Source organism: Pleurodeles waltl, chromosome 8 (genome assembly GCF_031143425.1).
Source record: "Pleurodeles waltl isolate 20211129_DDA chromosome 8, aPleWal1.hap1.20221129, whole genome shotgun sequence".
In the NCBI taxonomy this organism is placed as follows: Eukaryota; Metazoa; Chordata; class Amphibia; order Caudata; family Salamandridae; genus Pleurodeles; species Pleurodeles waltl.
The window spans coordinates 182,348,454-182,371,792 of NC_090447.1; the positions used below are offsets into that span (position 1 = coordinate 182,348,454).

Here is a 23,339-nt window from a genome sequence, read left to right on the forward strand (position 1 = left end):
CTGGCTCATTCATTCTCACTCAGTCTCACTCATTTTCACCTAATTTCCCTGAGTCTCCCCACAACTTGCTCGCTCTCCCTGATTCACTCTGTCCATCTCACTCCGGTTCACTCAATTTCACTGTGACTCACTTATATTTAATCAGTTTCACTCATTCCTACTCAGTCCCACTCATTATGACTCACACAGTATCACTCCGACTCACTCAGTTTCACTGAGACTCGCTCAGTTGCACTCTGTCTTACTCTGACTCACTCATTCCCGCTCAGTCTCACTCATGCTCACCTAATTTCCTTGATACTCCTCATAACTCACTTGTGCTCCCAGATTCATTCAGTTCTATTGATTCCAATTCAATCTCACTTTGACTCAAACTCATTTTCACTAATTCACACTTAGTCCCACTCACTCTCACACATTCTGACTCACTCAGTCTCACTGTGACTGTGTTACTCATTCAGTCAGCCTCAGTCATTTGCTCTCAATCATACACATTCTTACTGAATCGCTCAGTCATACTCATTCTGATTCACTCCTGACTCACTCATAGTCAGTCACACTCACTCATTCTCACTCATTCTAACTCAAACACACTGATGCAATCATTCTCACACTGTCTGACTCAGTCTGCCTCCCTCTCACACTGACTCACTCTGTCCTACTCATTCTGACTCACTAAGACTCACTCAGACTTGACTCACTCAGTCTCAGACACAGTCATTCAGTTACACTCCCTGTCATTCTCTCCCACTCAATCATACTTACTTTTACTCACTCTTCATGTCACTCATTGCCCTCATTTTGACTCACTCCCTCTCTGATACTTACTTTTACTCACACATATGCACATAGACACACAGACATGCTCACATATACACACTCTCACAAACACAGACTCACACATACAAACACGTTATTTCAAAGTATTTTTAACTTACCTTGCTGTCTGTGCAGGTCTCGTTTGGAGTCCTGTTGCTTCTTTCAGCTTCCCTCACTCGAAACTGAAACTTCAAACCTGCACCGTTGCAGATTTAAGTTTTCAGTCTCTGCTCATTCACCCCATCCTTTCCAAACTCTGGGACGAGTTGAGAAAGGGTGGGTAACTGACTGAGTGACATGTAGCCACATGCACTGCAGGGCTTAAGCCTGCAATTCCCATGGTAAACGTTATGTGACGATTCAACATGTCACAGACTGGGAGGAACTGAGGCATGCCAGGGCTGGGGGTTTCACCAGCCCTTGATTATCTCTCCAGACCTCAGACATTCTCTCTAGCAGAGCTGCCTAGGGCTGCTGCTAAATGGCATTTTCTGTTTATACCAAAAGTGATTAAAATAATATTATTTACTCTTGGTGTAACAAAGCAGGGGGGCAGAGCCCCGGAGTTCTAACGGGGAAACCGCCTCTGCTCAATGGTTTGGTCTCAGGACCCAGGACTGCACTGGTTTCTTTGCTTGAAGAGAATTTTTTTTAAAATCTTGGGGCTAGTAGATAAGAGGTTATTTGAAATTATAATGCAAAGTAATCCAAAAATCCATTGCAAGTAATTTATATATCATATATACGTCAAGCTTCCAAATATTCGTACTTATAAGTACTTGAAAGAGCCGCCTTGGTTACACATAACATTGTTATGGCCTGACTCTCCATCTCTGAAATGTTCTTGAGTTGCTGAGGAAAAATATGAAGTATTGAAATTCATATAACCTACATTTTCTAATACAAACTAACTGATGCTTGGTATTATTTTAATATGATTTGCTAGGGTTTTGTTTCATGAGCTTCTATTGATTTGCTGAAATCTGAATCTTGTTTTTGGTGAATTTTCATGGATTTCCCTATTTGGCCGCCCTCAGTAGAGTTCCGTGAATTTTAATGAGATGGTAAATAGTGAAGTACTGAAAATAATTCCCTGACTTTCCCATTAATATGCATTTTTCAACCATGAAATGTCATATTTTTTCCGCAATTAAATGCTTAGTTTTTATTAGGTCTGAGTGGAATTTCAATTACAGGTTAATTTCGGCAATTCTGCGTTACACTTTGACATGAAATTACCAATAATAACGCAATGACACCACTTGCGTAATTAAGAGTAATTTAAAGGAAATAATCCTACCTCAAGGGCCCATTTAGCAAACGGGAGCGACTGTGCACGCTGACTATTCATGTTCTGTTGCATTTAGCGCTGTTACTTGGCACAGGATGCATCCTTGTGTCCATTTTGCACAGTGCTAAAAGCTGGGACTGAGTTGGGGGTAATCCTATTCCAAGTGCACATTTAGCGAGCGCAAGTGGCTGCTTACGCTTGCTTGCTATTAATGTTCTATTGCATTTAGCACTACTTCTTAGCAGAAAATGCATCCCTGTGTACATTTTTGAAGGTGAAGAGCCATTTTTGTGTTCAGAAAACAGCACTAAATGCAGAATTACTCTCTTTTCTTGCGTAATTCCATGCAATCACACAGATTTTTTGGGTAATTCCGGGTGTTTAGGACACACAGAATTACGTGAGTTACGCCGACCACTAGTTTTTGTAGAGGGGTCATTCTGAAGGTCTGTAAATATACATTTTCAGGTAAAGCTTTTTCTCATTTACAGTTTGTGCCCTATTTTTACCCCTGCAGTGGCCTGCCACCAGTTGCATTTTTTGACAATTTATACTTCTTTTTATGCGTCTCCAATGCCCTGCATATTCCTCTTTATACGCTAAACATTTGATTTGTTTCTCCTTTCCAGTGATATGTGCCCATTCCTCGACCGCTTGCAACATAATGTTGCTGGCTCCTTTACCAATTTAGACTATTGTGTTTTAAGAAATGTTTTACTTTACTGAGAGAGCGTAGTTTAAATAATACATATTAAAATGAAATGCTCATATCAATGCTTACGATGTTGCATAGAAAACGACAATAATAGTGATTTTGCTTAAACGTGCACTTGAATTATGACTATAATGTGTGTGGCCACCAATGTATACACAAGCTAATAAATAGAATCATTAATGATATGGTTAATCAAGTTATATTAACAATTACGATATTGCATTTATATTGAAAACCTTATAGGCCTTAAGTTAGCGTGAGCTGTGGGTTTTAGCTGCCTGGCCCTCATATTAAAGGCATTTTTCTGTTTTCCAGTGTGCTGATTCGCAAAGGGCCATGACCCTGCAAATGTTCTTTTTCTTCAACTTGGAAGATGATTGTATCAATACAATTCTGTTCTCATCCGAATGCTTGCTGCTTTAAGTATAGGTTTTGTATACAAAATTGAAACAAATGTAGATTAATGTAATGTACAAGGATGTTTAAACCGTGGACAAAGGAACTGCTGACCCGAGAAGACGTGTCAAGCTGTGAAGTAACCTCCGGATGTGCCACCTCCGAAGACGTCAATTATGAAGACCAATCAAAGTGTTGTGAATAAATGTGGGGTGACAATTAGGATTACCTAATGTATAATTTGATAGGTTAAAGATAGCGGGGTATAGCAAATGTCCAATAGAATTTTGGGAGAAGGTATTACGAAAAAGGGATAAAAACCCATGTCACAGAAGGGTCAGAGGAACTAGGTAGGGAATGCTATTGATTTTATCCAGAAACTCTGACACTCTGTTCGATGACTTTGTAACTTATTAAAACCATCCTTACCCATAGACTGCCCCTCTACGCTTCTCCTCCTTATGAGGGAAGTGTTCCCTGTCCTTTAGATAAAGTTTAGACTGATGGCGTTTTGACTGATGTCCTGAAGACGAAGACTGATCCTGTGTGCTGACCTGATCCTTGGAGGGTAATTATGACAATGCAATTTGTAATTTGTCTGTCTGCTTTTCCTTTCTAGGTACCAACTGCTCATTTTGATAGAGGCCATAGTTAGATGTTTTCTAAATTGGTGTTCTAAATTGTTTTCGCATGAAGCCCAACATGCTGATGCTAATCTGTGGTTAGGACAGGAGTTCATTTAGACTGACGCAAATAGACAAATGACTGACATTACGCTATGCTGAACTGAGACGTATATGACATTTGCTGTTTTCTGATCTATGTTCACGCTGTGCTATGTTCTTATGTTTGTGATTCTTGCATTAATGAAATCTTATCACAGTTGCCATATTGTGTCTATGCTCTTATGCTTCCTGGTATTAAGATTAACTCTTTTGCTCGTAGATTGTAATCAATAGGGAATAAAATTCATAAAAATTCTATTAAAGGTGTGGTTATTCATGGCTGAAAGGTCATGGTTGCACCGACAATTTGATTAATGTCTCTATCCAAAGTAAAGTGCACTGTGGTGGTAAATATTGATGACATTATTGATATATTGCTTGACATATTGATCAGTTATCTCGTCCTACGGTGTCTCTCCACTGGGTCACAAGATTCATTGGCCTAAAACGAGTCCTAATGTGTAATAAATTAATATAGAAGGACGCGTTAGCAGTTCTATACCTTGCTTTATATTTACTCTGTTACTGTATGTATGTATTTATGTACATAAGAGTACCTTTATAGCACAAACCTGGTCAGGAAGAAACAGAGCACTGAGCAGAGCGAGATACAAGCAGTGCAATTAAAGATTGTTTAGCATAGGGCCACTACAATACACTCAAATGTGTGAGGTGGTAGTGTTCTGGAGAGATGGGTCTTCAATTTCTTTCTGAGTTGTAGAAGGTTTTGAACCATTCTTAGGTTCATGGTGATGTTGTTTCAGATCCTGGGTGTGTGGATGCAGAAGGTCTGCTCTCTGGTCATTTCCTTCCAGAATTGTCTGTTGTGGGCAGGAAGTGTTTCAGTAAAGACAGTTGGTACTATGCAGCCTTGGCTTTCTAGCTCTGATATTGTATTTCTCTGAACACTTGTTATTCACTCCACTGTACTTAGCTGCACCATAATTAAATACCCTCTTAACACCCACATTGTATGTCACAGCAGTGAAGGAAATCTAAAAAATAAGTGTCACAAAGAATTTCTGAAATAAGCTCACTTGCAAAGCACCAAACTTTTAGAACTTCAAGAGAATCTGAGCATTTGTCACAGGAAAAGAAGCACAAATGTTTTATTAACATATTTTTTCATGAACATATTGGCACTAACTTGAAAATTTCACAAGGGTGCCACAAGTTCTAGGAATACACACATTTATCTACCACAATTTTGGAACCTTTCGGATTCAAGATTTCTTAGGGGAAAAGGGCAGAGGGAGAGAGATAACAGCATCTGCTATGCTGATATAGCCATAGTGTGACTGAGTTCTGCCACTTGAGGTGTACAGCAAATTTAATATCATTTATGTCATATCTGAATAAAAAATAATATGAATTACATCAGTGTTAGAAATGGGGTCTTTGGTTGGCAGTCGGGTTACCCCCTCTCCAAGCAAGGACCCTCACTCTAGTCAGGGTAAGTCACACACAATCCAAATTATCCCGTGCCCACCCTCTGGCAGCTTGGCACTGAGTAGTCAGGCTTTACTTAGAAGGCAATGTGTAAAGTATTTATGCAATAAATCATACAATAACACCATAAAGCACCACAAAAATACACCACACAGTGTTTAGAAAAGTATATAATATTTATCTGATAAGATGCAGGTCAAAACAATTAAAATGCAATAAGAGATGTTGAGATATCACTGTAAAAGTGATATAAAGTGTCCTAAGACTTTGCAAAACAAATAAATGTCTCTTAAAAACAATAAAGGTCTCTTGCAAGCACAAAGTACCTGGTTCGCGCTCAAAATCTCTGCAAGGGACTGCAGAGGAGGCAATGCGTGGAAAACAGGGAGGTGTGCGTCGGTTTCGCCCCTTCACACACTGACTTGCATTGTTATTTTCCACGCAGGGGAAGGCTTTGCGTCGATTTCCAGCGAGTGGACTTGGTTCCTCTTCGGGTTGCAGGGTTTTCTAGTGGCCCGGGGACTGTGTGTGGAATCCTGGGCTTGTGGAGCGAAGTCACAAGCGCTGCGTCGATCCAGCGGGCGGTGAGTGGAAAGTTCTCCCGCACGGCAGGCGATGCGTTGATTCCCCTCAGGAAGTCAGGCTGCGTTGATCCGGTGGGCCGTGCATCAACGTTCCGGTCGCAAAGCAGGTGCTGCATCAATCTTCTCCTTGCGAACTCAGGCTGCGTTGTTCCGGTTCGGTGAATTTCTCACCGCAGGACAGGCTGTGCGGCGTTTTTAGCAGGCTGCGCGTCGAATTTTCGCCACACAAGGAGTCCAGTTGCAGGAGTGAAGTCTTTTTGTTCCTGAGACTTCTGGGAACAGAAGGTAAGCTCTATCCAAGCCCTTGGAGAGCACTTCTCAGCATAGCCAGGGAGCAGCAAGGCAGCAGGGCAACAGCAAGGCAGCAGTCCTTGTCAAAAAGCAGTCCCAGTGAGTCCTTTGGGCAGCCAGGTGGTTCCTCTTGGCAGGTCTGGTTCAGGGATTCTTAACCAGCAGGTTTCTTGTCCAGAAGTGTTTGTGAGGTAGAGTGTCTACCCCAAGAAGTGTCTGTGAGGTAGAGTGTCTACCCCAAGAAGTGTCTAAAGACTGTGGTTGTGGGTCCTCTTCTTATACCCATTTTGGCCTTTGTAGCAGGCTTACTTCAAAGAAAAGTCTCACTTGTTTGTGAAATCCTGCCTTGCCCAGGCAAGGCCTCAGACACACACCATGGGGTTGGAGTCTGCATTGTGTGAAGGCAGGCACAGCCTTTTAAGGTGCGAGTGACCACTCTTACCCTCCCTCCCTCCTAGCACAGATGGCTCATCAGAATATGCAGGCTACACCCCAGTCCCCTTTGTGTCACTGGAGAGAGGTGCAAACAACCCAACGGTCAAACTAACCCAGACAGGGAATCCACAAACAGGCAGAGTCACAACAATGGTTCAAGCAAGAAAATGCCCACTTTCTAAAAGTGGCATTTTCAAACACAGAATCTCAAAACCAACTTTACTAAAAGATGTATTTTAAAATTGTGAGTTCAGAGGTCCAAAACTTCACATGTCTATCCGGTCCCAAAGGGAATCTACGCTTTAATCATGTTTAAAGGCAGCCCCCAGGTTAACCTATGACAGTATTTCACTGTCAGGACATATAAAACACAATAGTATATGTCCTACCTTAACCATACACTGCACCCTGCCCATAGGGCTACGTAGGGCCTACCTTAGGGGTGTCTTATATGTAGAAAAAGAGAAGGGTTAGGCCTGGCAAGTGGGTACACTTGCCAAGTCGAATTTACAGTTTAAATCTGCACACACTGCAGTGGCATGATTACAGGGCTACTTATGTGGGTGGCACAATCAGTGCTGCAGGCCCACTAGTAGCATTTGATTTACAGGCCCTGGCCACCTCTAGTCACTTTACTAGGGACGTACTAGTAAATCAAATATGCCAATCATGGATAAACCAATCAACAGTACAATTTACACAGAGAACATGTGCACTTTAACACTGGTTAGCAGTGGTAAAGTGCTCAGAGTTCAAAAGCCAACAAAAACAGGTCAGGAAAATAGGAGGAAGGAGGCAAAACGTTGGGGGATGACCCTGTAAAAAGGGCCAGGTCCAACAACCAGCAATTATTGCCTTTCCAGAAAATTATTAAATTAATCTTATATCCTAATCCTACCTATCAGTAATCATACTCAGCTGTCTCATGAAATGTGTTTAAAACAGTAAACTGCAAATAATTAACCACTTGCTACATGGAGACTAAATAAATCTTATTTAATATGATACCACATGATGCAACATAATCACCATGATTATTATTCACAATTCAAAATGATATGGCTTGCTTGTCTACAGATTGAGAACTATTGGAGACTGCTATAAAGTATTTATTTAAACATATGTTCTTCAATTGTACAATGGTTATAGAGGGGGGCATGATGTTTAAGTTTGTCCGAATATGATTCCTCATCTCTCTATCTCACATTTATTCCTATACTGTTTTCTCAATGGTTTTAATGATTATTTTGGTGAATTGTACTACAGCATTGTATTTGGTGAAGGAGGATTAAGGAGTGGCTCAACAAGCTTTTGTTTGATTTTGCTTGTTTGATGGTACCTGGAGAGACTACCTTGACTATTAAAGCTAGATTGTCGTTCTTCTCATATTTATATATGTTTTATACTTGCCTTTTATATATTTCTGTTCATCTTATATTTTCATTTCTGAATTTGACCTTAGTCATTTATTTGAGTTTGAAGTTGCAAACATTTGTTACAGAAAGTTATGTTTTTCACATGATTATAGAGTGATTTTATTACAAGACCGGAGGCTCACATTATGCAGTCTTTTCTTGCTTTACTTATACAGCCGCCAAGCAAGAGCCACGTTTCTCAGAAAAAATAAACATTAGAACTACAAGATGATATCACAATGGGAACAGCCAATAGGACATCGAATAACACAATAATAATGTTGATTGTGAACAACAACTTCCCTTTTCTTGCTGCTTGCAGTCATGATGAATACTTTTCATGTCCCTTTTATACATTTTTTTCATTGTGAATATTTGAGGTGTTATGTTATAATTATTCTAACTGTTCAACTGACTTTTATCTCTCTCCCTTTGAGTGCTCAACTTCATGCACTCCATGTTTTTTCTTCTTTCTTCTTGCGTCTTGTAACAGTCATTAATCTGCCGTTACGGTACGCTCAGCACAGCTGTTCCTCTTTGTGGCGCCTCTTAGTTCGTGCCCCAACCTGTGTTTTGTTTCCGTTGCCTCCGCGCCTTTGGGCATCTTCTCGGCAGCTCTGGTCAAAGGCTTCAGATGTGGAGACTTTGAAGTTGAGCCCGCCCTGTGGTGTGGCTTTCTCTTTTTCTCCACCCTTGCTCTACAATACTGTTTGCACTCCTAGCACCTGCTACCCTCCCCTTTTTCTGTATCCACGCCCCTTCATTTATAGCTGCACCTCATCATTTTCTCACAAATGTTAACCCTTTATTTAATCAATTTGGCCTCACAATTGTTTATAGTTATTTATTAAACTACATTTATTAAATGTATTGTTATTATTGTTATTTACCATGTCTGAGGAGGAAGAGTCTCAAATTTTTAAAGACAATTTAAAATCTTTTATCACAGACTCTGTTCTGCAGGCTGTATCAGTCTGTATGCTGGAGGTTTCTAAGAATTTAGAAGCCTCCATTTAAAAAATGCTTTCTTCCTCTAACGAACATCCTTCTACAAAGGACAGGAAAGGTGTTGCAACCCCCTCTGGGTCCTCTAAAGGCATTTCTATAACATTTGGCCCTCCCACCCAAGAGGTTTCTAAATTGAGGCCCCCTTTTTCTCTAATGCATATATTGCAGTTAAGAGACACTGATGACGATGGTGGTGTTGTATGACACAGATACCACTGTGTATGAACCTTCAGAGGAAAGGCAGGAAGTTTCTCCTCATGATGGTGGTAATTCTCACTCAGTGTCTCACGAATTAGTGGATCACCTTGGTGAACCCATGTTCGATCCCTCTTATATTCGTCATCCCAATTCAAGAGAATGGTTCCCTGCAGATCATGTAGCGGAGTACGTTTCTTTTTATTTACATAATGCTATGGATAAGTCCACTAGTAACAAATTTAAACCTGAGTGTACCTGCCTTTCCCTGCTTAATAATATCATGGATAACCCTATTATTGACCCTAATATGCTTATTTTTTCACTAAATTTGGTAAATGCCCTAAAAAAGGAGTGGACAGAGCCTGGTGTAATTGCCAGGAAAGGATGTTGGATTTGGTGGATCCTCTTACCAGAATTTTGGATTTGGCAGAAGAGGCCAAGATGGAAGGCACTTTGAGTGATCCAGTCAGTCTTTCTAATTGGGCCCAATGGGCGATTTGCATTCTGGGCAACGCAAATGCTCACATCTCCCTGGAGAAAAGAAAGAGCCTCCTCCTGAAAATATACCCTAAACTTGTTCTCTGGCTTCCAAAGAGGAAGATCTGTTGGCCAAGGAACTGTTTGGTGACTCTTTCATCAAAAAGCTAGGCAAATATGTTTCTACCTTTGTCACCATGGACAAAGCTCGGTTTCCCTGAAAAATATATTTTCCTCTCTGGATTTCGCAAGGGCCGGCAAAGGTCGGAGTCGCTTTGCCATCTGCTTCTCCAGTAGACCAGTATCCCAATAGAGGCTCCTTCAACCAGCAAAATTACCTTGACACCTACTCCGCATACAAACCTCAGTTTTACCCCGTCACGTCAGAGGCTACCGATCCAGAAGTTATATAAGATCAAAGGAGAACAATACTTTGGTAAGTGCTTCCAGTTCTGGCCTTCCTTCCGTAGGAGGCAGGTTTGCTCTACTATTAAATTCATGGTTTCCTCTAACCACAGATCCCTGGGTAATTCAGTCAGTTTAGGGATATCTCATAGAGTTTTACCAACCTCCAGTCCAGTTTCAAAACCCTCATCCTCTTTTCTTTTTTTAAGCTCAACAGCAACTCATCCGCAACGAGATTCAGTCTCTCCTTTTGAAACAAGCCATAGAACCAACACATTTCAGATTTTCTCAGCATCTTCTTTCTAGTTCAGAAAAAGAACAAAACATTTTGTTTTCTTTTGAATCTCAAAATCTACAACAATTTTGTGGTATACCACCATTTCAAAATGGAGACTATTCTCCATCTCAGGGATATCTTACTTCAAAATGACTGGTTGGTCAGATTGGACTTTCAAGATGCATACCTTACTGTTCCAAATCATCCTTCTCACAGAAAGTTTCTACAGTTTCAAAGGGGAAAATCTTTCTATTGTTTCACCAAGATTCCCAGACCGATTGTGGCCTTTCTCAGAGATCTGGGAGTTCGTCTTATTCTTTATTTAGAAGACTTTCTTATTATGGCCCAAAAGATGAATCTTCTTCTTTCTTATTTACATCCTTGCCAAGACCTTCTTCTTCGTCTAGGGTTTCTCATCAATGTCCAGAAGTCAGCCCTAGTCCCGGCCCAGCAATTGGAATTTCTGGGTTTTCTAATAGACACTTCTCACTCTGTCCCTCAACTTCTGCAACACAAGGTCGCTCTAAAAAAGGAGATTTGTCATTCCTTAACCCTTCCTCACTTCTTCCTCAGGTCTTTAGCCTGCCCGGTAGGCCTTCTTGCTTCTTCAATCCAAGTGATCTTTCCAGACCCACTTCACTATCGGAGCCTTCAACGATTAAAAATCTGATATCTTCACAAAAGGTCTTGCTTATTCAGACCCAGTTCCTTCAGATCCAGAGTCCAGGGAAGAACTCCTTTGGTGGCTGACTGACTTAGATGCCTAGAACAGGAGGACAATTTTATCTGCCACCCCAGATCTTGTATTTGAATCCAATTCTAGTCGGACAGGTTGGGGTGCAAGATGTGGTCAGTTCTTGACTGGAGGCACATGTTCTCAGAAGGAGTCCTTCTTGCACATCAACAGTTTAGAGATGCTTGCAGGTTCCTTTGCCATCCAATCTTTTACAAAGGAAGGAGTAAGCTGCACCATTCTTCTCAAAATGGACAATCTCACCGTGGTCAGATATATCAACCACATTGGGGGCACCAGGTCCAAGGTTCTAGCAGATCTCGCCAAACATCTTTGGGAGTATTGCTTACAATGGAATGTCTCAGTCAGAGCAGTTTATCTCCCAGGGAATTTAAACTTAATAGCAGACTGGTATTCCAGACATCTTCAAGATTCAAGCAATTGGCAGCTGCAACCTTCAGTGTTCAGTCGTCTTTATTTCATTTTTGGCAACATGTCAATAGATTTTCTTGCCTCTCACCTCAATTCTCAACTTCCTTCCTTTTTCAGTTGGAGACCAGACCCCCAGGCTTTTGCTTTGGATGCTTTCCTTCAATATTGGCCACAGACTCTTCTCTATGTCTTTCCCACCTTTCTTTTCATCCCACAAGTCCTTGCTCAGGCACACATGCAACACTCTTCTCTGATCATCATAACCCCGTTTTGGCAGGCACAACCTTGGTATCTAACTCTGTTGGCGATGGCATTGGATCTTCCCTTTTGGCTCCCTCACTTCCCTGACTTACTGATCAACTGTCTGGATCGTCAGCACAACATGATTCTCAACAGTTTCCTTTTTGTAATCACCTGGAAGTTTTCAGGGCTTCCTGGAGAACCCCAGGAATTTCAAATGAGGATATTCAATTTATTCAGCAATCTCGGACCCCTGGCACTTCAAATGTTTACAGATCAGCCTGGCTCACCTGGTGTAGCTGGTGTATGGACAGCAATTTGGATCCCTTTTCAGCAGATGTAACTTTGATAGTTAATTAACTTGCCCCTTTAAACAGCTTTTAAAGGGAGTAAGATTTGTTAAACCTCCAATTCCCTAATATAGTACAATCTGGGATGTCAGTTTGGTGTTGAAATTTTTATTGCTTCGTCAGACAATGTTTCACTCTCTCTCAAACAACTTTCTGCAAAGTTAACTATGCTTTTAGGTTTGATTTCATTAAAACGTTTTTCAGATGTTAAAGGATTGGATGTCTCTTTTTTCCATTACTCTCCTCGTGGTGTTTCTTTTCAGGTTCACAGATGTACCAAGACCAATTTATCTACCATTTATTATCTTTTTTTGCCTTCTCAACCCAAGTTGAGTGTTGGAAACTGCTTAACATCTTGTGTTACTTGCACTGCAGATTTGAAATCCCGCTCTTCTAATCAGTTACTCATGTCTTTTTAAACAAAAACCCATGAGCCCATTTCCTCTCCCACCTTAGTACATTGGATAAAATGGAATATGTACTTAGTTGTAATTAACATGGATTCTTTTGGTGCCCACTCAGCCAGAGGAGCTATTGCCTCTGAGGCTTATTCAGCTGGTGCTTCCTTGCACGATATTCTCAAATCTGCAGATGGTCCAATGTGAATACTTTAGGACATTTTATTGCAAACCAATTTTACGTCTCTGATTCTGTCTTTGTAATGCTTTGAACATGCATAGTATGAGCCTCCGGTCTTGTAACAAAATTGAGATTTTTCTAGCCTTGGTGTCAGAAAGGCTAGATCTTATTAAAGACACAGAGGCGAGTATTATCCCACCACTGTTTATTTACCCTCCTTGTTTTATTTTCTGCAATACCAGCACCTTCCTCCAGCATTGGTTCCTCCTAATCCAGTTGGTTTCATTTCACTTACGGAAAATGCACCGCTAAGGATATTTCCACTTGGGTCTCTTTGATGCTCCTTACCTCGTTGTTGACTGCTTCACAGCCTTGTTCACCATGTTAGTTACTTTTTATTCCATCCATTTGTTTATTTCTATACCTCTTTGATTATTTGCTTCAAGAAAAGAGAAGTTGTTGTTCGCAGTCAACATTATTATGTTACTCAACATCATGTTGGCTATTCCCATTGTGATATCATATTGTAGTTCTAATGTTTTATTTTTTTTCTGTGAAAAGTAGGTCTTGCTTGGCTGCAGTATCAATAAAGCAATAAAAGACTACATAATACTTGCCTCTGTGTCCTTAATGAAATCTAGCCTTTCTGACATCAAGGCTAGGAAAATCTCAATTGATCTAACATTTATTTGTGAAAAGCAAATATTTTTTGGGCAAAATGTGTTAAAAAAGAAAAAGTAAATCAAGTGTAATGTCCAGTTGCTTGTGATGATGGTGAGGGTGTATATTGAGTAGGCTGGTCAATTGACAGCACTTAACTAGTGAAACAATGTGGACAATAAGGTTAGAGGTACCCACCACCCAATCTCAACCGGTACAGATATAGGAGGAAGCAGTTTTCTCTGACTGCTCTATTACCATTAGGCTACACCACCATTTTACCCTCATCCATTAGTTTGAAGTCCATCAATTCAACATGTTATTTTTCACTGCATAAAATAGGACAAGCACCCAAATGAACTGTGCTTGTAGTCAGAAAAATACAGGTTATTTATTTTTCTAAGCAATCCCGGGCCCCCTGAGGAGGCTTTGCGGACACCCAGACGTCCTCCAACCACAGGTTGGGAACTACTGCTCTAGAGAAATCAAAGAGTGTTAACAATCACAAATTAAATCTACTCCCATTGGGGAACCAGCCTTGGCAGTGTCAGGAAGATATCCAGAATGGTACTACTTGTGGCTGTAGGTTTGGGGTGGGGGCATGAAGAATCAATGTTTTTTTAAATGAGAAAATGACAGACAGCCTATCAGACCCTATTGATTAGGAGAAAAATAAGGATTAGGCATGAGAGTGTGTTAGTTATGCTGGGCCTACAAGACCTGGGTGACATTTATAAACTAAGAAGCATTATCTGTGAGACAAGGAACATTTGACGGCTGTAGCTATACAATTTAGCTAATTGTAGTTCTCTGCCCATTCATATTTTTCTTTTCATATGTGAGCATTGGTCGTGTAATAAATTGATGTAAACTTCTAACAAAAATGTGGTTTTCAGGAATGGAAATACCTTTAATATTTTTGTATTATTTAATGGAGAGGCTCAAATGAGGATTATTTTACTTACTACTTTTTCCTCTAATGTGGACTGTGCATTAAAAGGTCACACTCAGTTAGCAAGGACCATTGACTACTGATCATATCTGAAACAAAGAACTGAATATAGTGGAGCCTAGTGTGCGTTTCTTAGCATGTACAAACTGTGGGCCTCATTTACTAAGAAGTGGCCCAGCGCAGCGCTGCGTCGCTTCAGAAACGCCAGGATGTGCCACATTTAATACATTATGGAGCACTCCTGTGTTGTTTTCGGTAGTGGTGGCACTAAAATTAGCTGCCTAGCGCCAACGAAGGCACCTGTGCACTATAGTGCAAGGGTGCCTGCTTTGCGTGGAATGATTGTTCATCTGTAGATAGGTGCCCCTTCATGCACATAAACAATCAATAATGTCGATTTGCTAGTCCTATGTTTACTGTAGAAATCAGCACACATGGGAAAAGCAAAAATGAGGAGAAATAAAAGTATTTGCTCCATGCTCGTTACACCATGCTAACGCCACCGCTGGGATGGCTTTAGTTTTTGGTGCTGCCTCAGGTTTACGAATCCTAAACAATCTGGGGCAGTGCCAAAATGCAATGGGTGTTGCAGTGGAACACCCACAGCAGCACCAGTTGCACTCCCCTTTCACACAAAGTGATGAGTGCAAAGGGGTCGTATTTACAAAGTGGCGTTAAGGCACAAAAAGAGGCTTAACGCCGCTTTATAAATATGGGGCAGGGCACTGCGCCACTTACACGTCAGTAAAAGTGACATTCCAGTGGCGCAATGCCCTTGTAAATGAGGGCCTGTGTGGGCATTCAACAGAACACATCCCATCCTAAGTGCCTCCTGGCTTCTCTCATCCCCACCTTCACACCCCCTTTCCTCCCTTATCTATTTGAACATAACAACAATACACGTTCACCATTCCCTGTATTTATTTAGTTCCTGAAAGAGATGAGGCAACTTATTTACATTCTACTAATGAGCATGTAGAATGCATGGATGTGAGGATGGATGAATGGATAGATGGGTGTGCCCTCGATGAAAATACAAAGCCTTCCAGCGGTGCTGAAGCTCACAGCTTCAGACCTATGCTAATTAGTATGAAGGGTCATTTGGTATTTAATTCAATATTTCACCCAAAGGTTTTCTCTTCTACAGATTCCTTTAGTGGTCGTGACTGGACACATGATCGCTTGCTGACAGTGTTCCTTGGCTTTTAATTGTCTTCCTCTCATATATGTGTTTCCCTTGCTCGATATGAGTGCCTACCTCCTTATGTTACAATTGACACATTTAAAGTGGTTTCTTCACATTTAATACCTAACAATAGCTGGATGTGGGCTCATATTTTGCATCAGCCAAATTCTCTCTGTCTCATTCACATAAACATTAGAAATGAAACATGGCAGAAGAATATGTTATACAAGATACAACTTACATTATGATCGTATAGAGAAAGAATGTAGTCACAAATTGTGTGCCTATTTGCAAAGTCAGGGAGATTTGGGGAATTGACCTATGTGCTATTCGGTTGACTCGCACAATCAAATTACAATTCGGAGTGGGTTGTGAACTGACCCACCTCGTGAATATTAATGAGGTAGGTTGCAAATTTCAAGCTACTCCGAGATGGTACCATGAGAAGAGTGGTGCCATGCTGGGGTCACCAGACCATCATGTGTTTGATCCCATACAAATAAAGCAAACATTTTTAAACCTGCAGGCTGCTTTTCTTAAAGAAAATAGGTATGTGTTTAAATAAAAAAAGTTTACTTTTTTGAAAAGTTTGTTTCAGAGTGGTCATAGGGACCCATTCCCCTTTGTGAATGAATTACCACCACCTCTGACGATTCAGTAACTTTTCAGGTTTGCGACTGAAGCCCATAATGCTGTCTGCTATCATATAAATATAGTTGGTATTAAGATGAAGTAAACTATGATATTTATATAATATTGGTTATCACTGCTGTATACATATTGGCATTGGACTTAGTTTTTTATAATTATGAATGGATTTCTGTACACTGATGACCTGCACCATTTGTTTACTTTTATGTTTTTATTGTAAACGTGTACAAAAGCATTCAAATTAAATATGAAATTTTAGACAATAATTGACTTTCTCTGTGATGTATCTCTACGTTAATGGTGAGCATGGAGCTTTCCAGCTGTGTTTGATTCCTTCTGCAGCCATGTGTATTGTTTCTGCAATGTGTACATATTTTCATAGAAAGTCCACTACCTCCAAATGCCCAACCTCCATTAGGTGTCCAAGCTCCTACTACACACAGGCTTCACCCTGTGTGTAGTAAGTGCTTTTTTTAAACAAATGATGGGGTCCCTTGCTTTAGAGAAAACAACCCCCTCCCTCGGGTGTGTCAGGGCCTGGGGGGTACAATTTTATAGGGGAGTGGAGCGTGTGGCCCTGAGGACCCCATCCTTTGGGGCAGAAATGTAAACAAAGGGGATGGGGCATGCGGCCCTCCTCATCTGAGCTTCCAGATGAGGCCCTGGAGACCTCATCCTCCAGGGCGGAGTTGTAAATTGGGGAGGGGTCCTGCTGACTCCTCCTTGAACCTTGTTGTGACCTCAGGGACCCCATCTTCCGGGACCTTGTTTTAAATTGAGTCCTCCCTCTCCGAACAATAGTATGGTCCTGGGCACCCCAACCTCAGGACTGAGTCCTGTGTGATGTCCTGGGGACCCCATCCCCTGGAACACCATGGTTTCCTTGACCATGAGAGCGAGGGCAGGTAAGTGTTAAGTGTGCCCACATAGATTTCTCCCTGCCCACACTCTTGCATACAGGGAAACTTAGAATTGCTATCGCCCAGCAGGAGCAAAAGAAAAATTCTTCCTGACCTTTGGGAGCAATGCCAGCTTTCGTCGTACCTTAGACTGGTGCATGCAGGGATTCAAGCATTGAAAATGGTAGGGAGAGCACAGGAAAGGCACCAGGGCATCCCAAAATTTATATATAAAAGCTACCTATGGGGCCGCTTGCAGGGAGCCATGAAATAATGAATGAAAAATTACATATGTGGGTGTCCCAGGTGGGTACTGGTACACCGGGAAAACATTGCAAAATGAATTGATAATAAATAAACTACAGGAGATACTCTTTTTATTATTCACTGTTAAACGTAAGGAGCACCTCATAATGCCCTTCAAGAGCTTTTAATTATTTTTTGAGCCTGGAGATGACCCTAGAAGGGGCGGTACCACCACCAAGCATTTTTTTATATTCTGGGAACTGCAGGGAGTGGAGCAGCCACACCCAGCAACATTTAAAAGAAACAGTAAGTTTCGTACGTCATTAAATCCATGATGACAGGAACGCTTACCAAATTTTTAAAGCATGCCTATCTGGAGGTCTGTGCTTTTCAGCTGGAATGCAGGGACTTCTTGTGTTTTAATGGCTGTATTTTGTGGGCTGAAAAAGGTTCAAACAAAGACTGAAAGACATGTTGAGTTTGTATTTTAATAATGCTTTATTTGTTTTATGATACTCACTTTTAGTAAACATTGCATTGTGTCAGTTAATGAAATATACGTTTGATTATGGTTATTGGTGATTTTTTGACAAAGACAATAGGCCTGCTTTATATACGTTGATATGGTGATCCCTTGATAAAGCCAATACGCTCACTTTTTAGATTTTGGTGTTCTGACAAGGTCAAAAAGTTTGCCATACTTAAAATAACACCCTTTGTATTGTAGATTAACATAGTCAGCCGCGTGGGGTTGGGTTGGTCAAAGGCCTGTGCTGCGGGGAGTAGGTCGCTCTCAGGGGACTGCACTGAGGCCTGGCCACAGGACAGACCCTGCACCCAACCCCCTTCCACACATGGCGATCAACAGCTTACTTTACATTATAAAAAACAGAAATTCACTAAAAAAGCAAAGGTTAAAGTGACTTTATAGTTAGGAATTGTAATAATGTGTTATTTTACATTTAAAAAAACTTAGAAATTCACCCAAACAACCAAAGTTTTAAGGGACATAATAGTTCAATGAAAACGTCAGTTAAAAGATACTGTTTTAAATAACCAAAGCCACTGAAATTCACGTTATACGTATTTCAAGGAACTATAGCTCGTTCTCTAAAGTAACTATAACTCATGCCATTGCCATGCTCTGCTAACTGCCTCACATATTACCTCACTTGTGACATGTTCTGTGACACTATTTTTAACATCACTGCAACATATGAAATTACATCATTGATGACAACTCTGTGCGTAGTGGGGGCACGAGATATAGTTACTTTAGGACACGATCTATAGTTACTTGATTGGGATAAGCATAACTGGTGAATTTCAGTGATTTTATTTGTTTCAAACTGTATGTTTTCAAAGATATTTTCACCTAACTGTAACATCCCTTTAGCCTTGTATATATATTTATTTCACTTAAAAAAAAACAAAGGTTACGGTGCTGTTATAGCTAGGCTCACATTTTAAACGTCAAAAAACATAGAAATTCAATGGTTACACTTAGAGTTATCTCAAGTAACTATAACTGGTGCCCTAAGGTGACTATAACTTTCACTCCCGCCATGCACAATTTTTTCATCAAATATTTTACTGCAAATATTACATTGATAGTATGAATTATGTTATCAAAGATGTGATGAGTGCCATAATTTTGGGGTAATTAACAGTGCATGGCGAGGGCGTGAGTTATAGTTACCTCAGGGCATGAGTTATAGTTACTTGAGATAACTCTAACTATAACAAGTCAATTTCTAAGATTTTGTACATTTAAAATGTGAGCCTAACTATAACGTCCCTGTAACCTTTATTTCTTTAAGTGAATTTCAATGTTTTCTAAAAATGTATTTCCTAACTATAACGTTCATGTAAACCTTGTTTTTTTCTGTGAATTTCTATGTTTTTTTTTAACGTATAGTAATTTTCATTACTAAACATTAATCTAACCACCACCGTGCATGACCTTCGGCCATGTGCAATGGCAGTTAGCCACAGGACCTGGCCTGTGGCCAGGCCCTGTAGCTAACCTCTATACCCACCCAACCACATGCTGTGCATGGCCTTTGCCATGCACAGCAGGAGTTGGTCGCAGGGCCTGGCCTGTGGCCAGGTCCAACAGCCAATCCCTATAGCCACCCAACCCCTAGAACCACCTAACCATGCACTGCCCACGACCTTCAGCCCCTACCCCAGGTCGATCTTGGCTCCGGGGACCCCATCCACTGGGGCCAGGCCGGAATATTTTCTTTTCTTTTGGGGAGAGGGGCCGCGTGCCTCCCCTCCCTAGGCTGATCTCAACCCCGGGGACACCCCAGGGGCCCAGCCTAAATATTTAAATTTTTTGGGGGGAAGGGTGAATGTTCAGCCCCCCCTCCCTAGGCCAATCTCGGTTTCCCTTCCTCTACCTCTACTCTTCCCTAAACTCAAAAATGTCCCCTACCTCCCTTTACCTCTACCCAGACCTGAACCCTAAAATCACCTTTACTACCATCTATCTCTATCCACCCATAAATCCTAAAATTACCTTCACCTCCCTTTACCTAAACTTCCCCAAAACCCTAAAATCACCCTTACCTCCCTCACCGCTACTCACACATAAACCACCTTTTAAAAAAAATAACATAAAAAGTATGTTATTTAAAAAAATACTTACCTGTGTGGTAGAGTACATCTTGGAAAGGTCCAAATACTTACCTGTGTAGTAAAGGCATTGTGGTAAAAGCATTTTGTGGTAAAAGCAGCGTGGTAAAGGCAGTTCCCCATTGGTTTTAGTTATTGCCCTTCAATTTTGTGTCTTGGTTTGTTCCTTGGTACTGCAAGTCCTGTGTTTCTCTACTGTAGCCCGAAATTCAAATGTGGCAGCAGATGTCCAGAAAAAAACATAAATTATTTGAAAATATTTGACTCTGTTTTGGTAAACTAACATCACTACGTTTTGTGTTGTGGTTTCTACGGAGATGTTGAATGCATTTCTCCGCTGCCAAGCAAGATGAAGTTGTCACAAGTGCACCTAGAAGAATCTTTACACACTTTGTGACCATTTAGGGTTTGGCGCTATGGGATCACCACCATAAGTCAGCTGTGCTGCTATCCTGCGAACAAACAGCTCCCTGACTCCCATTTGGAATAGGGAAACCTCTGGGCCAAACAACATGCAGCCTGCTCAGTAAAAGACGCTGCATTCAGGGCAAATGCTCACTGGTGATTGCAGTGTAGGCAGAGAGATTTCTTCCAGGCAGGCGAGGAACTCTTAAAAAGGCCAGTGGCCTCCCTGAGGAGCGCAGAAGCCATAACCTCTGCTGATCTGTGAGTAGGCATGCTACACACCAGGGCATGGACCTCATTAGGGAGTTACCTGGGGCTGCATTTGCGACCCATGGCCTCAGAGGTGACAAAATCAGTGTCAAACGCACAGGGGCAGCTCGCCCTTATGGACAGTGGTTGGGGCTCCAATATCCTTGTTTTTTTGTCAATTTTTATCACACTTACAATAATAATAATACCATATTATTCACTGTTAGTGTAACAAAAATGGAGCACAATTAGTTGATATATGACCCTGCTTTGCAGCCGAGGTAAGTAAAAAATGCCTTTAACTGTATTTTGTGCACATGCGTGCAGCTGAGAGTGTGCTTATGTGATGGAGGGTGTGTGTATATGTTATTGTGTGAGTATGTGTGTGGTAGTGACAGTGGTGTAACAAAGGCCCCTGCAGCCCCCGAGGTCAGGGTGACCACCCGTCCGTAAATTTCACGGACTACCCGTAATTTCGCCCTGCAGTCTGTTGTCCGTGCGCATTTGTCCATAATTTTAGCCTTTCACCAAAAGGACAATGCACGGTAGGACAAAATTACGGGCAGATCAGTTTCCCCAGCTGGATTGAGAGGCAGGGAGTCTCTTGTGTTCGGAGGGAGGGAGGGGCAGACAGATAAGAAACAGACCTTCTTGCCAGAGTGTCTTCTTCCCTAAAGAAATGCAAATGTGGGGAACTGGTAAATTTGCAAATGTAAAGGGGCTTGAAAACCTGCATCTACTTTAACCAAAGGAGTCACTTCAAGCTTTCTGATGGCAAAGATATTTTCTTTTAGAGGGGTAGTGCATTGGTGTTCCAAGGTGAGCCGTGGAGTGCGTGGTTTTAATGGAGTGTTATAAAAATTTTTAGTACTAGGTATAAACTGTATATTATTAAAATCTGTATTTGAGAAGCTCTTTTTTTTTATTTAACCAAAATGTATTTGCACATTTTGTAGCAGCCTATATTATGATGTAATTGTATTTATATAGCGCTTACTATCCCTGACGAGGCGTCGAATGCATGTTTAAAATAAAGACTTACACATTCACAGTTCTTTCAGGGGCCTCGGTACCTAATAGTACTAACAAACATTGGCAAAGCCAATAGGTCTCGTCTACGCAAGAGTTATTGGCTTTGCCAATGTGTTTTAGTCATGTTATACACCAGAGTGGCTGCTGTTCATGGCTAAAAGTTAGTGGCATAGTGGTGTGGAGTGGAGTAGAGTGGCAAAGGAGCAGTGGTGTAGAGCCCAGTGGTGCAGGGTACAGTGCAGTTGTTTAGAGTGCATTAGCGTAGAGTGCAGTGGTTTAGAGTGCAGTGGCATGGAGTGCCGTGGGACAGAGTAGAGTGGCATAGAGTGCAGTGGAGTAGAGTGGCATACAGTAGAGTGCCAGGGAGTGCAGTAGTGTAGAGTGGTGCAGTGGAATAGAGTACAGAATAGTCTTGTGTGGCAGAGAGTGTAGAGTGGTACAATGCCGAGTAGAGATTAGTGCTGTAGAGTGCAGTTGCGTAGAGTGGAGTGATGCAGAGTAGAGTAGCAGAGAGTGCAGTGGCATAGAGTGCAGTAGTACAAAGTAGATTGGTGTACAGTACAGTGATGAATAGTGCAATGTTGCAAAGTAGAGTCAGTGCAGTGATGTAGAGTGGAGTAAAGTGACACGGAGAGCAGTGGCGTAGAGTACAGTGGTGCAGAGTAGAGGGCAGTGGCATACAGTGCAGTTGATTAGAGTGCATTGGCGCAGAGTGCAGGGGTATAGAGTGGCATGGGGTAGTGTAGCATAGAGTGCAGTGGAGTGGCATACAATAGAGTGGCAGAGAGTGAAAAAATGCAGAGCGATGCGGTATCATAGAGTGCAGAGTAGACTTATGAGATAAATGTAGAGTCCCAGACATACACTCTAATGCTGTGAGACTACAGACAAGTTGTGGGTACCTCACATCCTGACATTAGGCGTGAGACTGTCGCCCACACCATCTGTCCTGCCTCTTTAAAAAAAAATTGGTTGAAAGTCGATAGGCGGTTGAGGTAAGCCAAATGTTTTGGTTCAATTTGTTTAAATTTACTTAAGGTTAATTACCTTAATGTTTCTCAAACAATTTGCATGGGGTTTTAAAATGTTGAGAAACATAATAAAATATTTGCTGTTACTTTCTCTTCAAGAAAGATTGGGTAGATTTGGGTAGGGGTGATGGCCTTGCCCCAGTACTGAAGGGCATTAATTTACTACTGAACAAGGACGCAATTTTACTCCTGAATGTAGCATACCAGGAGGCAATCACAAGAAGACCACTGTGAATAAATAGTGCTATGTTGAAAAAGAGTAAATAAATGCACTGACAACATAGTGAGGCATGGCCTCTCTTGTGTGTCTGTAAAACTGAAGTTTGTTCTTGAATTTTTGTCGTGAATTTTGACCCTTTGTCCTGAATTTTTGTCGTGAATTTTGACCCTTTGTCCTGAATTTTTTACAGCCCTGTCCAGAATTTGCATCAATGCCAGTGCCAGGTGCAGGGTGCGGGGGGGGGGGAGCTGGGCGAGCCACAGGAGACCCCCTCAGCACACTACACTGTGCTCGGTCGGCAGGCCCCTGACTGGGTCCAGGGGCGAGGGCCCCCCTCCAGGGACTTTGC

General features: G+C 41.5%; 1 protein-coding gene across 2 annotated transcripts in view; it reads left to right on the plus strand.

Annotated features, from left to right (window-relative positions):
- EVA1C (eva-1 homolog C) overlaps nt 1–23,339 on the plus strand; it is a 350,955-nt gene that overhangs the window by 257,498 nt on the left and 70,118 nt on the right. The gene's annotated exons all lie outside the window — the stretch shown is intronic.